The 17994-nt window shown below is 37.1% G+C and overlaps 1 protein-coding gene across 1 annotated transcript in view; it reads right to left on the bottom strand.

The window, feature by feature from the left end:
• The window catches only part of LOC120624896 (protein kibra), a 103998-nt gene that overhangs the window by 46901 nt on the left and 39103 nt on the right, over positions 1-17994 (bottom strand). The window lies entirely within an intron of this gene.

The following is a 17994-nucleotide window of genomic DNA, read 5'->3' as shown; positions in this document are numbered from 1 at the left end:
TCGCGAAGCTAAAATTGCAATGGGCAGGGCACATAGCTCGGAGAACTGATGGACGTTAGGGCGCTAAGGTATTAGAATGGTGACGCAACGCCGGAAAACGCAGCATTGGTTGGCCCCCAATGAGGTGGCGGACGACATCAAACCTTTCAACAAGCTGCCCAGGACCGTCTATTTTGCAAAAAAAACCTATACCCAGCAGTGGACTTCAATCGGTTGAAATGATGATGATGATGAAATCATTGCTCATTCATCTTGCACTGCTAAATTGACACAAAGAAGTTCACAAAACCATCAAAACAAGTAAGACGTCAAAACTACGCCAATTGTATAAATATTTTCATCTAAAAATATCAAGGAATAAATTAATGAAAAATGAGGAAACGGACGAGATGATTCGAGGACGATTAAAATAAAGATTTTTAACTGTCTATTAAAATGTATATTTATATAATCTTTAAAACGATAATCGAACAAAGAACTTGAAATATATTCGTAAAACTAGGAAAAAAACAGTTTCCCTGACCAATTTTGGCTCTCTAGCCATGGAAGTGAATCACTGCCAATTTCCAAAACCGCCACAGATACCAAGAATTCCTTGATAGCAAAACCCAATACCATTGGTTGACCCAGGAATCGAACTGAAGATCTCGTGATCTACAGCAACATCCTAACTAGTAGACCAATGAGACAGTTAAAATTAAAAACAAAACTAAAAACGAAAATGATAAACACAGAACACTAAATTATGCAGATTTTAACATGCTATATAATAAACATAAATAAAAGAAAACCGTAAGAGATGTATGTAAGAATATACATTTTAAAAATGCACATAAAAGAGCCTCGGCAAATCGAATCCTCGACCAGTTCGCCCGCAGCGTAACTCAGTGGCCAGATCATAACTAATATTTATTGCGTTTATGTTTCGCTTTAAATTTAGTGTAGGAGCTCCCAAGACATAACCAGACCGGGCTCGGGCATTTTAACATTGTTGTGCATGTAATTTTTACTTGGTTATTCATTAACATTATTTACTTGCAGTTGCTTAATCTTTTCAACTTTCTCTTGGACTTAGCGTAATGGAATAAAAACCACACTTTCAAAACTTTCGTGTGTTTCGCTTCTGATGAAGGATCATCGGTTTTATTCTATATTGCTTAGTTATCCCTACATTTGAATTAATGTCATTAACCAAAGATAAATTGTATCCTGGAAATCTGTTGTATCCCGTCAGAGTAGATAAAAAAATAATAGGTATTGTCTATGCTACATCTATGTTTCTAACGCTGCATCGACCTTGATGAAATCAAGCCAAAATATAGCCTGCAACCTCGTGTCGGTATAAGTTGTATCCTACATATCTCTGAAAACTGAAATCGTCCCAAGGAATTTATAAAAATATTTGGATGGTATTTGGCTTAGGGTTTTACGCTAGGAAATTCGAAGGAAGTCCAAGGAACGTTGAGAGCCATATTAATTTGAAGGATAAAAGATTTACCAACAACATAGGAATTAAAACCATTCCACCACCAACCTTGACTCGCGAGTCGCGACCAGAATCTGCTGACATTTGTCCGTTTGTGTGCAATGACTGTAATCAAAGGTTCCGAGAAAGATCCAAGGTGTTGGCCGAGGGGGAAAAAATGATACACGCTGCGAGAATTACATCCTTCCAGCTACCGAAATTAAATTTGGTTTTGTATTAAAAAAATAAACTCAGATTCATCCTGAGATTGGGATGATTATAAATTGGTATAAATTATTTGCTTGCGTTTTTATAAGGGATAATTCTTCGAATCTTATGGATTTAACTTGATCTATAATGAGAAACATTGCATTCATCCAGGGATAATCTGATTAAATACTTAAATTGTTTTATTTTATGTCGGTTGTACAGTGACTTTGTCCGTTAATAAAGGCAGATTCTAACGAGAAGAAACCTGAAAGAGTCTGCACTCACTCTTTTCCAAAATCAACTTATGACTGTTTGATAGCATCTACGAGTATTGTTATATTGTTATCAAGTTCCAAGTATCTTTGTAATCAATTGTTTGTTAAGTGTTTATGCGTACAAAAATAAATCTTTCGTTTTAAATTTAAAACGTGGTTCGATAAAGTTTACCATTGGTAACACCTTCAATTTGGGGGCCATTAATACACTATTCTAACTCTCTTGCTAATATTATGTTGCGAAAGTGTGTTTGGTTGTTCATGACCTTCATGACCTAACTAAGAAATCAATCTACTTGATTTTTAGCATAGAGTTAGTTGAAAGGACAGATAGTTACATATGCTGAAGTTTGTACCTTTGGTACTCGTTCGCGCTGCAACTCCTCAACCAATTTGACTGAATTTTGGAATGGAGATAGAAAATCCTATGAAGTAAGGTCTATGAAACGGTGATAGCCATTGGGTAGGCTCGAATTCACTTTCGGGGGGGCCGAGTTAGAATCCCAGCACGTACCTCCTTTTAAATTTTCTAAAATAAAAAGTAATATGTTGTTTGTGTGAGTTTTAAGCAATTAAAATATCACTTGGTTTAACGGTGAAGGAAAACATTGTGAGGAATGCCTGAGAGTTCTCTATAATGTTCTAAAAAGGTGTGTGAAGTCCACCAATTCGCCTTAACCCTTCTCATTGTGGGACCTCCCAAACCCGTGCCTTATAGTTGATAAGATGATAGAATATACTCGTACCTTGGAAAAATGCAAAGGCTACGGTTCTACTCCGAAAAATCCGGTTCCAGCACGATATGTGAAAAACTGAATTTTACATCGATGAGCTAGAACTATAGCTATTCTTTGAACGGAGGATAACACCGGGGTTGCAGCTAGGCGGTTAATAGAAAAGGATCGTATTGCGAGATGTGTAGCAGAAACATTTTGGTAGAACGCTTTGTCTGAGACTATTTACCACCCTACTGGCATAACCGTACCGCAAAGTAATTAAGCGGAATATAAACATGGTTTAAATAGCGTATTATACTTTTTAAATTCCAGTTTAAAAAAGCCACAGATTTAATTTCTGGTAGATGGCAGAAGCCAAACGCTCCATCAAATCGGGGCCCGAAGCGAGCCCCACCTTCGGAACCCGTTTCGGAGGTCTGACCCTAGCAATTAGGATCGAGGTAACAAAAAACAATATAGGAACAAATTGCTACCCTTTTTTACCGACGACGCCAATGAAAAAGGGAGAACTGTCTGAGTTCAAAATTTTATATTGGTCAGAATAATATAAAAGGTACTGGTTTTATTTTTATTAAATAAAAGCTTTAGATTGATTGCATGCAAAAGTAAAGTTTGATAACTAAGTTTCATACAGGCTCTGCTGATGTGATTAGTAATATTTTTGACCGACGAGATTTTTTTTTAAATTCTTTATTATAGGGAAAAGGCAAAGGTATATCACCGTAAAGCCATGTCTTCAGTGTTTAATAATCATGTCTTATTTGATTGTAAGGTGTAAGGCGGCCACCTATCAACTCGTAATAGCGCCTTCATTTGAGTATCAACTCCATTTGGTGGTACAATTTTCAGGTATAGATTCATAGCGCTTTATTTTTGGTAAACGCATCTTTGGTAGACCACCTCAACTGTAATAAAGAAGCGTGACCTACGTTTGTACTACAATACTAGGCTTTAATAAAAAAGTATAGGTATCTAGGTATATATCTAGGCTCTGATAATGAATACTAGTGATAGACCGTTACTACTTGAGGTTACTTCCTCTTTCTCCGAACCACTTCATCAAATCGTTACCAAATAAATATTAAAATAACTAAACGTCGAGCTCTTGTTAATTCAAATCAGTTCAGATAAGTACTTACCAAAGAAATTAACCCACATATTATAAATGTACCTAGTTAAAAATTGTAGGATACCACTGAATGTAATATACAATTTTTATTGAAAATTACCTTCGGTATTATCTATCCCCAGCCATCCACCTTCCCATATGTGAAGCCCGAGGCATCTTCCAACCTTCCTGCACCCGGTAATTAATAACGAACCAAAATAATTACCAAAAAAAAGTTTCAAATTACTAACCATTTCGACATGTCTCTCTCGCATACATTCGAATACAATGTTTTTAGTTATACAGAAACTGTGAGTATCAGTGAGTTTATTTCTTGAAAATATTTGATTTTTGATACTATTTTTATTATTTTTATCTCGTTTCAAATGGTTTACCATCAGCTTCAAATACTCGGGATATTAAGATAATATTATAAGAGACCTAAAAATTAATGGGGTGTATTTTTATTAAAAATCAGTAAATATATTATTAGATTTTTTGCACATCGAAATTTGTTTGATTTTTTTTTTTTTAGTGAGATCTTTATCGAAGCTCAATGTTAATTCTAATACGAAGCTATATTTTAGAAATGGTGTAATAGGGCGTAAGGTCACATTAAAATAAAATCACATTTGAAATACGGCTTCACGCGAGAATTTACATGAAAAACGCATGGACGTTACGTGTGTCGACAATGTATTTTAGTGTTACGTTTATATACGTTTGTGCAAGTATAAACCTCTAGCGCACAACGAACATTATGCATTATCCTCTCGCAGTTTTCGATTATTAATTTTTATTTTTGTTTTTAGAATCGGAACCCGCAAGTAAAGCGTGAATATCCATATCAATCAACCACCATGCAAACACTCATAATGTATTCATACAATTCCATATAATTATAGTATGAATGCACGATTATAATCCAATAAGGCACGGTTCGTATTACGCTTCCATTTAGTAATTCGATCACATCGTATTCACTTTCGGGCCAGTGTTGACATAATGATGTCACCCTGGTACCAATGGCGCACACAGTCGGGCCCTATGTTTGTTTTTTATCTCGTCATGGCCGGATGGTGTGGTGTGTCATTAAAATAGTATCGTGTAGTTAGGACCTTATTAAATACCTTATTGGATTCAATAAGAAGTAGATTTTGATAGGCCTCACAAGAAGGCTCAGAGTTACTCAGCGAGTGACGGAGAGAGCTATGCAAGGAGTGCCTCTACGTGATCAAATCAGAAATTAGGAGATCCGTAGGAGAACTAGAGTTACCGACATAGCTCAGCGAGTCGCGAAGCTGAAGTGGCAATCGGCAGGGCACATATCTCGGAGAACCGACGGACGTTGGGGTCTTAAGGTGCTGGAATGGCGACCCCGCACCGGTAAACGCAGCGTAGGTCGGCTCCCAACGCGGTGGACAGATGACTTCAGACGAGTCACTGGGAGCCGCTGGAGGCACGCGGCCCAGGACCGTGGATTGTGGAACTCCCTACAAAAGTCCTATGTCTGCCTACGTACCATAAATATAAAGCTTTGAAGGTCAAAAATTAGGTACAGTCCAAACAGGCAAATATTAATACCACGATAGGTACTATTGAAATAGTTAATACATAAGGTACATCTAGCGGGTCAATTAACATTCCACAAAGTGGTTTAAAATAATAATATCATACATTTATGAGTAACACAAGTTGGTGCTCGGTAACCGGATAGTGCCCCGCGTTATGATACTGATGCGCACGCGCACCATATTCGTGGAAAAACGAGAGATTGAGCTTTTTGGGCCTTCTCCGAAGTGACTCAGATCCTACGTCTATTATAATGTAAAACGTATTTTTATTTATATTCTAAGTGAGATTGGTATTTTTCGAATTAATAAAAGTGAATATCTAGTGATCCGCCAAGAAAGTTGAAACATAAAACGTAAAATATACATATCGAATAGGGGGAGGATGTACTAAAACATTGGAAACCGATAGTTTCTGGGTTTTGGGAAGAATTGAGCCCTGGATTCTACCATTAAAGAGGCCATGGCGCAAAACGGGAGGAACGAGTTTGTATACGCAAAGGTCACACCAAATTTAATATTCTAAGAACTATTTCTCTCATGAATGTCGGCATTGCCAAATATAAGTACTTACCATCAGAAGGACCCTGTCACATCTTTCTTGCGTAAGAATATACCACATCCATACAAACATACGAGTGTTAAAACGGTACTTGTAGGATTTTATATCTAATACCATTGAGATAAAGACGATAATCTGTTGAATTCATACGTATAGCAGTTGGTATTAGGGTCGGACTGCATAGAAATCCGGCAACCGGTAGTAGTCTGGATTGTTTAGAGCGTAAATAACTTAACAATTGTGTACCAGTCTACAACAAACACTTAGGAACTCTGGTTTTGTGAAAAGCCTTTTGGACCTAAATTCGAATCTGTGTATTTGTAGTTTTAAAACTACGTTGAGTTCTATACAAATTTGTTATAAGTCAAGTTCGAGTATATAGTTGTTAAAACTTGAGATGATTTGATTTCATATCAATTTGTATTGCCTTACTAAAATAACCCTTATTAGCGTATTTTAAATTGTTCCGATACTTCGATCGATAGGTCTATAAAAACAAACCAACAGTTTTCGTTACCGATTTATGTCAATCTCCAGAAATAATACAAGGGAGATATTATAGTTCAAGAAGGTGCCAAGACACCGGTACACTCTCTATTTATACACGTACTCTAATTGTCCGATGGGAGGGCAGATATTACACGACCCGAAAGGGATCAGGGTCTATAAAGAGCTAGCGGCTCCTCAAGTATTAACTCTTTGAGCAGAACTTAGAGTAATTATATAGTAAGCAATTTTTCATCCAAAAACTGCGAGTCAAACTATCAGGCTCTTTTAATTTACGTGGCATTTCGTGGGAATAGTTATTTCATCGCACTCTGATATTTGCCCCACCACGAGATAGAACAAGAAGAGATATTTAAAACTTTATTAGTGCTTTTTAATGACTACATGGGGGTTACAATTATTATATAGCTTTAGTTTTAAGTTTACGAATATGGTTATCGTCAACATCTCACTACCGTGTAATACTCATGTAATGTACGCATCAAAAGTGCCACCTATGGGCCTACTTGAATAAAGATATTTTTGACTTTGACTTTGACTTATAATTATTGTCTTACTACATAAAATCATAAGTGCAAATTAAGGTATGGAACCGAACCGGATTGCAACCGGCCTGCGTGCAGTCCAAGCCTAAACTGGTTTCGTATGCATACCTCCACGTACTCATGGTGTGGGGGTACCACCGTGCAACTATGTACTAGACCTGAGATATAACTCGATGGTTTTTTATATGCTCACCGCATGCTAAGTGGCTTATGAACTGTTTTGTGTAGCTTTATGCATAATTTGTCATTGGACTCATAAAAGGCTTCCCAGACATTCGGCCCCTCTACCACAAAAGTTTAAAAAAAAAAATACTTTAACAACCGGCCAGTCTGTTTTATAGAAGCCCCATTAAATATATGTAATTGTAGTAATATAAATAAATATTACTACAATTATATTTACTACAACTTAGCCCTTGACTGCAATCTCACCTGGTGGTAACTGATGATGTCTTAGATGGCAGCGGGTTTACCTGGCAGGGAGTATGGTAGTCATACACCTAATTGGTTTCCACGCAACATTGTACCGGAACGCTAAATCGCTTAGCGGAACGTATTTGTCGTTAGGGTGGTAACTAACCACGACTGAATCCTCCCACCAGACTACACCAGAGAAAATTCTGAAATAATATGTACACAAATTGCCCCTGCTGAGAATCGAATCTGGGACCTCCTACTTGAATTCATAGCGCTCAACGTTACGCCAGGGAGGCCGTCAAACTAACTATATAACTATCAAGGTTCACCGACTCGCTTGATGTAGTTTCTCCATCTGGTTGGTGGTCGACCAACGCTGCGTTTACCGGTGCGGGATTGCCACTCCAACACCTTGCAACCCCAACGTCCATCGGTTCTACGAGCTATGTGCCCCGCCCATTGTGCCACCTCAGCTTGCGACTCGTTGAGCTACGTCGGTAACTTTAGTTCTTCTACGGATCTCCTTATTACTGATTTGATTCACTTAGAGATATTCCTAACATAGCTCTTTCCATCGCTCGCTGAGTGACTCTGAGCCTTCTTATAAGGCCCATAGTTAGCCACCACGACTATTAACTTAATATTGCCCTGTATATATTACCCTGTTTACACTGGCGTGCATAGAGGGTATGCACAGGGTATGCATATAATTTAAAATGAAGAAAATCTCCAGTACGATTAAAAATACTTAAAGGTAGACTTTTTAAAACTTACAATGCTTATTCTTAAGTTTTTTATGACTCTAACTTGAGATTTTCTTCATTTATATCCTCTATGCACGCCACTGTAAACAGGGCACTATTAAGTTAATAGTCGTGGTGGCTAACTATGGTCCTTATAAGAAGGCTCAGAGTCACTCAGCGAGCGATGGAAAGAGCTATGTTAGGAATATCTCTACGTGATCAAATCAGAAATGAGGAGGTGTTTATAAGGTTCTCAATCCCGGTAGCTTAGATTTAAACCGCGTAATTTTACCATTGCAATCTCTACAAGACTCAAAATACATACCAAAATACAAAGCAATGTTGGTTAACTATCGTAAATTTCATACCTGTTCGGTAGATAGTTGGTTGACATAATTAACGTTAGGCCGACCTACAGTGACATCACCTAATGAATGCGAATTGAATAATTTAGTTTGTTTATTGTTATGTAATCGTGATTGCACTGGAGTACTGACCTGGCCAATAAAGCTGAAGTGATGCCCTATTACTGCTCGGCTGCAGGGCAAAGGCCTCTCGCTTGGGAATTCGATTCTAAAGTGGTTGCTATCCCAAACGTGTATTGGCATGTTGGTAGATGTTTCTAGCATATTTTTTTAATTCTGATGTTAAATCTGAATTACCGTCATTTTTGAAGTTATACTTCTTTTGGCGCGTTACGGAAAAATGATGAGAGTAAATTTTTACGATGCGCGCGCACACCGTCACGAGAAACCGATACCCTGAAGTTAGGTATAGTCAGCATTTTAGTTTTTCAAAAAAACGTTTTGACAGTGTAGCTACACTTTCAATTGTCAAAGACTGCGGGCTCGTTCCATATCTCAAATTCGAATGTGAGTTAAACTTGGTTGTACGATAACGAGATAACTAGATAACGCGTTATAATAAAACTTTCGATGTATTAAATACTAAATCTATTGTAAGTGTTTTCAACAAACGTTAGAATAAGGCAAAAGATAAAATTTTATCTTGTTACTCCAAAGAAGTATAACTTTTAACTCGTGTACAAACATACACACACACACACACGTTTTTTTTATAATGTGTGTGGAGTCCACCAATCCACACTGGGCCAACGTGGTGGACTACGGCCTTAAATCCTTCTCATTGTGGGATCCCGTGCGTTGTAGTGAGCCGGTAGCGGGTTGATATGATTAGGCATTTTTTTTAGGGAAAGAATAGATTGTATTTATAAGCTGGAGAAATTCCCACTGTCATAATTAAGTTCTCCTTTCTTTAGCACTGCTTCCTTATCTCTCTTTTATGGACGCGCACGGAATTCCATCGCCCATTTTAGCTAGTTTGTAAACTTCTGGTCGGATATTGCGTTCCGTTGCGTGATTCAATCACTCGATAACCGCTCCAGTTCGCCGTACAGCAGCCTTAGTGCAAAATTAACACGCTCGTAAACGAGGAGTCGTTTTCGAGTCTGAAAATATTTGAAAATCGAAGAAAACGTATCTCATTCAAATTACAGTAGTAAAGTTCAAATTTGCCTAAATTTCTTTAGCTCGGCAGAACGTTTGTAAAACAAAACCAGGAGTAAATGATTTGCTACTCTAAAAGGAGTCACATTAGGTCCATTTTAGTTTGACGTTACAGTGTTTGATATGCGATAACGACTAATCGATTGCGAGCGGGCAAATCTTGAACTAAGGCAAACTTGTTCAGTACAAGTTCCGCGAATAGACGCCATGTCTGCCCGAGTACATATCTGCGGATTCGCTGATCCATGTATCTATATTTATAATATCTTTACTTATCAAAAAATGTATACATTCAGTCGTGTTTCTATGTCCTGCGATAGTTTTAACTATGCTGCAGGATACATAGTCTTCCCTATTTCTAAGTTTACATTAACTAGTGTTTGGCAAAACATGCAAATTGTTACTTTACAATGAGTAATTGACAATTATTCTTTGGAAAGTCAACATCTCATGAGGATGCTCCGGTTTCGGAGCGAAACGTGCGTAGCGGGTACATTGCCGATGATCTGTTTGGTGTGGAGTATACAGATTGAAGAAATTATAAATTACACCATCCAGATTCTATTGCTGTTTGCGGAGTGTAGCAAATTAAGCTTAATTTTCATAATATAAAACATGCAAAGTTTAATCAAGGAAAAATCATTAAAAATATATACATTTTAGAGGTTGGTGGGTATATGCTGATGTGTAAGAATGTGTGTGGGTGTGTGTATACATATGTGTAAAAACATTTAAAATATGTGCATTTTAATTTTATTTCCTTAAATATAAAAAAATAATTCTGATGAATTTTTCATAGATTTCTTTTAGCCAAGATTTAATGTAGGTCCTAATTTCTCTATCGGTCATGTTTCTTGAGTGTTTTTTTTTTTTAGAGGTTGTAAAGAGAGGGTGCAAGGAGGATGTAGCTTATACATGCGCAGTGCTCGATCATTTTCCTTTATTGTTTGTTAAAACCAGTAAATAGAATTAAAAGTTAAGGTGGCCGAAGCCCTAGTGTTTAAAAACCGCATGACACCTGACTTTTTCGGTATTCAATATACTAGGCTACGCAAAGTAGGTAGCAGATATTATAGGAAATTACTGGATTTCGACCGGAAAGCATCGCATACCAACATTATTATAATCCACTTTGTCGGTTTACAGTTAGTGGGTATTACATTGTTGTGATTCACATACTTTCAAAATAGAAAAAGTACTTTGTAATCTTACGGTTTCTTCTTTTACTTGTCCTGATCACACTATATCTACAAGAAGATAGGACACTTGATGTCCTATAGAAATAGAGTTCTTTTTTTACTTGTCCTGATCACACTATGTCTATAAGACATTTGATGTTCTATATTTATTTTAATGTGACCTACGTTATTTTATAAAAGCTGAAAGTTTGTCAGTGGACGCTCCCAACAGGTAAGAACGCGATGTTAAGTGTCTGGCAATAAATAACGTGACTTTTAATAATATTCTGAAGGTAATACCGAAAAATTGTACTATACTATTTGATGTATTTAGATAGGTATTTTCGACCGTTAGTACCGTTAGTACCTTTAGTACCGTTTACCTGCCAAAGCCACTATAACCCAAACTCCATAATGGTCCATCGTTCTTACGGGACCTCTGGGATCTGGAGGTTTACGGGCTCTTAGACCAAAACAATATGACGGCCGATTGGAAGTCTGAAAGGCGTGGTTGCCTGTGTAATTACAGGCACCCTAATGTGCCTGTAATAAACACCACCACCGCAGGTTGATGGCACTTTGTAAGACGTGCTCTGAAGGGAACAAGTGTTGATGTTTAAAAACGATGGCTTACAACTTACGATCCAGTGGGCTAACTGCTTGGTCCATCAAAAATTAAATAAATGTATCACGATGATACACACATTGTAGCCCCAAAGTAAGCGTAGCAGTTTGTTTTATCGGTACTAAGATGACTGATGAATAATATACATATATACTTTTAATACACTGATTTACAGTCAGACACTGAAAAACATTAATGTTCAAATGCCAATCGGCCGTCGGTAACTTGTATTAGAAGCCTGGTGATAGCGATTTACATAGCTTAGCTCATTTACTTTTGACGTAGAGACTTGACCCGCAAGCTTACAGATAAACTAACTTGATTTGACGTCAATCGATTTATAGTTGGACATGTAAACAAAAAGAAGCGAGATCACAGAGCGATCCAATTTGATGTGATCGTTTGATCTTAGACCCCACTTTGAATAGATAACTGTGGAATGCGATTCTTCAATCATATATCGGTTTATCTAATCATATTATTACTATAATTTGTGAAATTGTTGTGAGCAGCTCGGTACAAACATCATGTACGTCATTAAGGATTTTTCCACATTCTCGATTGCGTCACAGAAGATCCTAGCAGGTACATTGGGAATTTAATTGAGTTCGAAACCGAAATGCTTCGTTTTCCAACTATTTTATATACTGATACAACAAATGCTTGCAGAACAACCATTATATACTGATGTTTCTAATGCTCTACTGATGTATATAATCCCTACTTCCCTACTCCCTACTAATATTATAAATGTCAATGTAAGTTTGTTTGTTACGCTTTCAAGCAAGAACTTACCAAACCGATCCTCATTAAACTTTGTACACATATTCTTGGAAGTGTTAGAAGTAATATAGGATACTTTTTATCCCGACATTAATCTCAATTCCTTTGTGAGAAGGGATGAAAGTGCCGACAAATTATAACCGATTTAAATAATTGTTTTTATACTATAGAGGTTATTTTTGTGTTTAATTTTGCCCAAACTGTAGTTGGAGATAGAAAACAGAACTCCTCAGCGGACAGCAGCAAACCCCTCATTTAAGGCTTAGCGATACTTTCATTTTTTTAGAAACGCAGTTAAATTTAATGCCACATGAAAAAACCCAATTTCAAACGCAGACGAAGTCGCGGACAACAGCTAGTCTTTAATATATCCTGATATATATAATGCGTGTCATTTGTCAATAAGCTAGCTGCGGAGCGATATGGTAGTTTCATTTTTACTGACCGAAATACAACTATAACTGTCCACAGCTGGAGTAAAGGCCTCTCCCATGGGATTACCCATATTTACAATGCTGGGTAGACAGGTCAGTGATCGGAGTATATGGTAGTAGTGGCACAGAGCACGCCGCCGAGCTGCCCGTTTACTGTTATATCGAACAGAATGCAGTAGTCACAACCGCTATTCTACCCGCGGGTGTCGTACGTGGCGACTAAGCATATAACGGAGAATGGACATAAGCGTAAGGTATAGTGACACTACTACCATGTACTCCGATCGCCAACCCGTCTCTGGCCAGCGTGGTGATTTTAGACAAACACTCCCGTTAGCGGAGGTTAATGACAAGGTTGCTTGGAAGCATCCGGCTCCGCTTTCAGCTCTCACAAGATAGAAAAATGAATTTTAAAATGTAAAATGTAAATGTTTGATGTTGGAAAACAACTACTGCTGAGTTTCTTGCCGGCTTCTTCTCGGTAGAATCTGCCTTCCGAACCGGTGGTAGAGTCACTACAAACAGACAGACTTGACGTTTCAAAAGTGCTTATATTAGGCCTCCTTGAAATAAATGATTTTTTTTGAATTTGAATTTTTTGAATTTTGGCGGAATTGAAAACGCACATAACTCCGAAAAGTTATAGGTGCGTGCTGGGGATCGATCTTAGATCCGTTAGAATAGGAGGATGAAGCTTTAACCACTAGGCTATCACGACTTTCTTGAATAACACCGCATATAGATCTAACCTTTTAAAACCATTTAATATTTCTTGTATGCAACATGCGTGTCCTTCTATATAGCATTGACGTGTGAAACATCCAGGTCTATTATATTCTAATCTAAGACTATCTTAGCATATTTAGATCTAATAGCTTGTAAATCTATCGCGACTTGATCACGTATGCACTGAACCGATGCAGATATGTTATTTGATAGCGGATTCCTAGGACTGCGTCGCACGTGATGTATTTAGCCAACCTCTTGGGAATTCCGACCGATTCAGAGAATCTGGGTAGAACTGTTCTGAGTGGACACGGACAAATGTACCTACTACCTATACATTAACTATATCTTTAAAGATTTTAAACATTTTTGTGGTTAAACAACATAGAAATAGAAATATCGATACATATCAAATTGTTATCTTAGTATGTACCCTTTTTATTATTTTAAGAAATCTATATCTATATATATTAATCAATGATAGCCCAGTGGGTAGGAGCTCGGCTTAACTTTCGGTGGGCCGAGTTCGAATCCCAGCACGCACCTCTAACTTTTCTTAGTTAAGAGCGTTTTAAGTTATTAAAATATCACTTGCTTCAACGGTGAAGAAAAACATCGTGAGGCATGCATGCCTGAGAGTTCAACATAATGTTCTCAAAGGTATGTGGACTCCACCAATCCGCACTGGGCCAGCGTGGTGGACTACAACCCTGTAGTGAACCGGTAATGGGTTGATATGATGATGATGGTGAAGATATTTATATAGTGCGCTCATAAATGCAATTTTATATAAGTACCTATCTACTTACTTTTTGGAGTATAGCATGTAGGTTCCATTTCTGTAGCAATTCCCGTATTGAACAATGAATATCTTTAACTTTAATAGCGGTTCCCTGCGACATAGTTCAGTTAAAATATCTCACAATTAAGTTTTGTCTGATACATACTTTCATTGTGCGACCCACCGCATCGCATCACCCGCCCACTGATCGACCCCTTAGAGTCGTATCGTGATGTAAAAGCCTAAAACCTTCCTTAAGGCTATCAAATGAAAAAAATATATATTTCTAGTCCGGATGTCGTTACAAAGTGTCGTGTCGATTTTTAGTATATAGGTACATTGTGACTGTTTAACTGCTGCACTAATCTTGATGGAATTTAGGAAAGAAATAGCTTTCTATTCTCTGATCCACGCCCCCTATTATAAGTAACATAAAGGTACATTTAAACGATACATCATAATAATTTTATTATCTACTTGCGTGCTCAATTGGATACAATACGAGCGTGCTCTTATCAGCCGTTATCAGTGCTATAGCATTCCATTCTTATCTCAGCAAGAGACTAAAGATCGCCTAATGCGGTTTTGAGTACGCATTAAAGATAGGTGTTTCCATTAAATTGATATCATCTGTCTTTAATTGCCTCATACCGTTGTATGTTGACGAAAAAAAAAGGGAAATGTGAAATATTTATAATACCATTCATCAAATTGTATCAACCCATTACAGGCCCACTACAGGCAGTGGCGTGCACTTCATACATGCACCAAAGCACTGCCTACCCCTTTTTTTTTTTTTTTTTTTGTGGAAAAGCTTTATGGCTACCTCTGTCCTTTTGGGCAGGACAGAGGTTATGTGGGACTCGTTTACCCGAACTAACCACCACGGCATGTCCCTCTCGTTGGCTTTATTGGACGTCCGGGGAACCCGTTGTATGCTTCCCAGACGTCTACCAACAACCCCAACTTATTGCCAGGGCTACTACGCTAAGGAGGAGGGGATCAGGACAGTTTGACCCCCCCTCAGACAGTAGGAAGACTCATATAGGGACGGGTAGCTAGCCCAATATCTGCTAGGGTAGCTACCCGCCGCCTCCCCTAAAATTTTTCTATAAGTCATATTTGCGAAGGATTTTCCCATTTTATGGCATATTGCATACCCTGGTCAAAAACTCTGTGCACGCCACTGACTACAGGGCACGGGTCTCCCATAATGAGAAGGGGTTAAGGCCATAGTCCACCACGTTGGCCCAGTGCGGACTATTACAATTATAAATAATAAAAACGTAAATATATCCTAAAGTTATCAAATTAAACAATCAAAACTCATCATCAATATAAAAGGCTAAGTGCGACTCGTACTTGCGCACGGAGGGTTTCGTACCCGATTGGGGCACTGGGCAGCGACCCTTCTTACTGATTCCAAGGCCGTGGATTCGATTCCCACAACTGGAAAATGTTTGTGTGATGTACATGAATGTTTTTCATTGTCGGGGTGTTTATCGGTATATTATAAGTATTTATGTATATTATTCATTAAAAAAAATATTGACTTGGCTGGAAGGCGATGTGTGTATTGTCATAGAATATTGATATTGATTAATTGATTTTATTTAAAAATAAGTTCTGTTGTATGGGAGCCCTCTTAAAAATTTATTTTGTTTTGCTTTTTAGTATTTGTTGTTAAAGCAGAAACAGAAATACATCATCCGAGAAAATTTTACTGCCTAACTATCATTGTTCAAGAAATACAGCCTAGCGACAGACGGAAAGACAGCGGAGGTTTTGGTTACGGAACCCTAAAAAATAAAGTGATTCTATTCTATTATTTGGGTTTCTATTAATTTAGTTTAGTTAATCTCAATGTGAAGATCGGTTTTCAATATAGAAATTAACGTCATAGTTTTATTTGAAGACAGTATCGCAGCAAATTAATAAAATAACCGGACGATATAGCGGGGCACAACTAGGATAAAATACCTAACAGTCTCCATCCTAAACGGGAAAATGATGTCAGCTTCGCTAAAAGCCAATTGCTTTCCAACATTCATTGAGCAGGTGAACAGGTTTCCAATGTTTTAAGATTTATATCGATAAAAGCGATGATAATAATAATTAATTAATGCTGTTCTCGTTAATTACCACTAATCTGCGATTTTCTGTGTTTTAGCACGTCAATGCTATTTACCTTTTCACACAACCTACCTGTCTGTCCATATTTTAATATCTCCGTAGGCTAAAGGTTGTCTAGACGAGATCGCTCTTTAAGGCGGACTTAATCGATAAGACCGCCTTTTTGTACATACCTAGATTTAAGTTTAGGCCTAAGATATAAGCTTTGGTGGTGTACAATAAAGTATTTTCATATGTATATACAAATTTATTAGTTTAATTAAAAATATGGTTTGGCGCGCTTCAATGATTATTATCACACATAAGTCTCGGGAACAAAAACTCCACGTACTCTCCAAGGTAGAGGGATAGACACAGTCAATTTACTGACAACGGACTTGTAGGTATGTACCTACCGATAAATTTTAACCGAACTATCCAAGACCCATTACATACGCATATTTGCTTGACCCGGAAAGCAAACCTAGGACCTCCATAAACGAATATAGTAATCACTAAACCAATATGATTTTTTTGTATTTTCTTAAATTAACAATTTAGCAATTTAATTAAGTCATATCGCGGCGTGACATTACGGAGCACGCGCTTACGATGCAATGAATTATCACATTTACATTTCATAGAATTTCACAACTACATTTAATTTGTTAAATGCTAAATTAAATTTCGCAAGCTGAGATGAATGCGATTGTTAATTAATACATCACTAACAGATAAAGATGGGCAGAAAAATTACGTTGACTCTAAAAATATAGTATTAGTCAACCGATATACATATTTTGTTTATCATTAAGGTATAACGGATTCTTGGCTAGGAGATGGCGAAGTAATTCTTAAGAGGGTTTATACAAACTGAATCCCAATAATGAGTTTCAACGATAGTAAAAACTGTTTATATGGCTCACGGTACTTTCAACAATTAACCAAATGTACCTGCAAAATGTAGAAGTCCCGGAACAGCCGGATACTGACTTTCATTACGGCTGCACTTCACACATGCATTTAAGAACTGTCTACCCATTTGATTGCACATAATTTAATGCATATGCGAAAACAACAATATTTTTTAGTTTTTACGAAAAGGTTTTCTCCCTCTCCTCCAAAAAAGCGCTATGTTTGCACTAAGCGTAAGTAAGACGAATTGCATTTGAACCTACGACCTTTTGATTTCTAGTCCACCCCGGTATACCGTTGAGCTAATGACACGTATTAGACCTTTATTCAAAATTTTGTAATCGGCTATTAATGGTTGCAGCCGTAACAAAATTCCTGGCATTGTTTTAACAATAGATTTCCTAAGAATATTACGACTTACTTAAAGAAAGCAGGTGTTGTAGGTAAACTGCGACGTAACTTACCTTTTTAGTTACAAAATAAGTAGGCAACTGATTTCACTATTGAGATTTTTCATGTATTTTTAAACACAATTTGGTTAATTTTTAACAAAATTTCAATTTAGATATGAATTATTTTAATCATATTTAAGAATTGTTTGATGTGTTTGTATATTTATATTATATGGTATTTATTTTATTATAATTTCAATTTAGTTAGTAATATACAATACCGATACCATATCTAAGAATTTTGTTTATTGGCTAATTACTAATGTGTTAGGTGTTCATTGTCATCAGGCTTAGCTTTTCTTAGCCTATCATATTAACCTAA

Source organism: Pararge aegeria, chromosome 7 (assembly GCF_905163445.1).
Source record: "Pararge aegeria chromosome 7, ilParAegt1.1, whole genome shotgun sequence".
In the NCBI taxonomy this organism is placed as follows: Eukaryota; Metazoa; Arthropoda; class Insecta; order Lepidoptera; family Nymphalidae; genus Pararge; species Pararge aegeria.
Note: the sequence above shows the minus strand (reverse complement) of the source record. Positions and strands in the feature narration are given on the sequence as shown.